A 3,762-nucleotide genomic window follows, 5' to 3' on the forward strand; every position below is an offset into this window, starting at 1 on the left:
GGAAAAAGAAATTCGGTCAGTTTGTGGTTTTAATTTCAAAAGGAACTGCCATTGGTGGTGTTCATGTATCCCAAAATAGGTCCATTTGTATAAAAAGAGAAAATGAAACTTACACAAGTGAATTTTAAAGACCACATTCACATATTGTAGCAGCACGTAACACTGAAAAACACTAAAGATGTTGGCAAAGAATCTTCTTTCTTTACATTACTTTCTATCAAAGCTGGGTATATGCCAAAGAGAGAAGATAAAAACTCCAACTTTGCCCTAGTTCTGCAGCCACACAGAACTACAAGGCATAGAACCTAAAGCAGTGATTCCAAAAATCAGAGATAACTGTGTTATTTCTACAATTTAGCATAACTATTTCCCAAGTTTGTACCTGCCCAACAGCTTTATAAGCCTCGCACAACTCTCTACCACAACCCTCTGGCTAAATCCAACACACATTGCCAACTAGTGCAGGTATTTATTGTACTGAAGTTGCTAAACAGATTCAGATTTAGGATACTAAACCCCATCCTACTGGATAGTTGCATATTATAAAAAGTATCAACGATGTAGTTGTAGGAGATGGGCCTTATGATCAATATACGTTGTGCACTGTATGTATGATATATAACACCATGAAGCAACCCAAGCCTCTATAAACACCACAAGCAAATCAACTAAAAGTTGGTCTTATAAAACTTAAAATAACTCACGTGCAGACAACATGCACTCTTTCATCAAACAATCTGCTTTTAGACAGCTTCTCACTTTATCCTTAAATGTCCCTGGGATACATAAAAGATTTCACACAACTTTAAAGGCATGCATATAGCTTGGAAGCAAATTTTCATGAACAGTTGCATTCATTCATTGACTGAAAGAACAACATGATTTCAGCCACCCTTCTACTTCTGACAGTACCTGGCAAAAAGCTGTGTATCAGATGAAACATGACTTTTTTTTTTTCCAAAACCTCTCATCATTTTTTTTTCTCTGAACAGCTGAAGTTTCCAGTGTTGTAGCCAGTTTTCAAGTCCAACTATAGGTATCACCCTCTCATATTAACATGGATCTTTCAGAGCCATCCTTAGAACTGCCTCATCTTTTCTAACTGGTTGCCAAAATGGAAGCACAAACTTCAACAACTGTGAAGCATTTGCAAGGAATATAATGTTTCATTTTCAAAAAGAAACCCCAGACAATTATAATCCTGTAGAAGAATCTTCTGCAAATTCACTATGAAACTAACCATTTCCCTGTCAAACAATATGGATATTTTCTTTCTTTAAAGGCGGGGCGGGGGGGGAATCTTGCATTCAGTATATTTTGTAAGGGCATTGCTTTCCAACAACTGAGATTTTCAAGCCTGCTTTTCTTTACTCAGTATCTACAGAGTTCAGACTTTTTTAAAAAAATGGTATAAAGTAAGGTTTTGGTTTTGAATACAAAAGCTTTTCATTCAACTGCAATAGAAATCAGGAAAATAATAACATGAGTAACTTCATTTCAACTAAAATGCTTGTCCAGAGACTTACACAACCGAGATGAATACAACTCCTTATATATAAATTTTATTACCTTTCTACAGTTTTGCATTTATTTCAGATACAGCTGGACTAGTGGACAAGTACTGGCCCTGAAAGTAACTCTGCTCCTTCATCTTGTAAGTGGTTCTAAAAATTAAAAATACTAGAGAAGGAAACTCTTCATCAGAGGTCAAGGGAACACTCATCGTACTTATCAGCAAACCATGTCCCAGAAGGTAAACTGGAATGTGTGCACTGTGATTCATCCTCCAATTTTATAGATAACACAGACCACCAACTTTGAAAATATGGCAGCAATTTCTTATTTGCTTCTTATTTTCAAATGCATCAGTCCCCAAAGCCATCTGTTAAAAACTTTTTTTGAAATGAAAGTTCCAGAGCTGACAATCAAACAGCAAAGCCAAAGGAAAGCAGTGGTAGAAACTGGCTGCACTTTTAGTGATGCTCTTGGCAAAATACTGATGGATTAAGTGAGGGAGGGAGCTGTATCTGACCTTCCACTCCAAAGCTAACTACTAATCTCTCTCTGTATCTTTTGGATTTGAGTCAGAGAAAAAAAAATATCTCTAATGGAAGTGCTTACTCTGATGGAGTTACGCTAGGGGTCAATGTAGCCTTATGTGTGGGAGACAGCTGGTATAAGGATGCTTGGTCTATCTCCTGGGGAGACTGTGAAGAGTGGGATGAGCACAAGGAAATGCATAGCTATGAACATGAGGGGAGCCTCTTAAAAGAAGTGGCTTTTGAGCCATTTCTGCACTCAAAATTTGGTTTGCAGACTCACCTGACTCAGCCAGCATCAAAATACTGTCTAAAACAGAGACGAAAGTTGTAAAATGGGAGCTACAGCCAGTTAACCATTGCTGTACCTGAACAAACACCACTTGCACTGACTCCAGTCAGGTTCCTTCTCCTTTGCTATTCTGTTTTCATCCTTCAAATTATTGTCAAAGAAGTACAACTTGTGTAACCATCGCTTCCTGAAGACATCACCAATCCTCTGCAACAGAATATTGTTGGTTTCAATTATTTTCATGTCAGGTTCTTCCATTAAATTCCCTCCTAAACAGAGTATATCAACTAACGGTCAACTAGCGGCAAAAGAAATAGCCAAAATTCCCAATTCTGCTTTGTTGCAACTTTGTGCACATACAGTATGCTTATCAGCAGTATTCTGAATCTCTTCATTAACTATTACTTTAATTTATTTCCCTAATGAAAACATGACCTTGCCAAAAGCAAGGCTCCACATTGTTGTATGCTGTTAAACATATCTTTAATGAAAAAAACATGGAAAGACTCAGTTCCACAATGCACTAAGATCCACGCTTAATTTTGATGCCCTCGATGAGGCCAAAGAACATAGGTGAGCGCCTTACTAAACAGAAATCAACATAGGCACATGCTGCCTTTACTCGGCTGAGGCCTCAGAAATGGCCCTCAGGATACGTACCTGAGCACAGAGCAATCCTGCAAAAAGGTAAGAGTACATGTTACCTCTCTTCTTGCACAAAAGACAACAGCCTCCTTGATTTGCCTCCCACGAAAAGCTGCTCTCTGACCACAGCAGTACAACTGCCTGCCCTTCCCTCTTAGGGATGACTCTGAACCCGACATGGAAAGGAAAAAAAAATGAACTATTCCCTCTTCAGGAATAAGTAACTTGAAAAAGACAGTAATATCTTTACTAGAATAACAGGAACAGCGTTATGCCAAAACACAGGGAAGGAAGTGTGTGAATCTCACTCTTTTATCTGACACTTTTAAATAAATATGCCATGTAGCTTTTAGCTGGAATGTGGCACAGGTTTTGTGTGATTAGCCCAAAGGACAAAATAAGCCGTTTGGAATATTCCAGATTCCTTCCTTAGGAAAACGTTGCCCTCAGCACTGAATACCCAAGTATGCACATTTCCATAGACACTGAAAATACCTAGACAGATACTTTTCTCCACAGCAAAGTGGCAAAAATAATCCTGATTCAGCCATAGCTGCTAGTATTTCCAGAATTCACACACAGAAAAAACTCCTGTATCTGTCCCCACGACATGCTATGTGATAAAAATGCCAAGGGCTACTTCAACAACCACATTATTTTGACAAATAATTCTTACTATACAAAAATCCATGTTTTGATGAGGGAATGCAAGCACTCCTGTTAGTAACTGCAGCAGGGATTCCAAACCTGCACAAAATACTCTCACACAATGTCTTGCACTCAAAT

Source organism: Antrostomus carolinensis, unplaced genomic scaffold, assembly GCF_000700745.2.
Source record: "Antrostomus carolinensis isolate BGI_N321 unplaced genomic scaffold, ASM70074v2 scaffold148, whole genome shotgun sequence".
Lineage (NCBI taxonomy): Eukaryota > Metazoa > Chordata > Aves > Caprimulgiformes > Caprimulgidae > Antrostomus > Antrostomus carolinensis.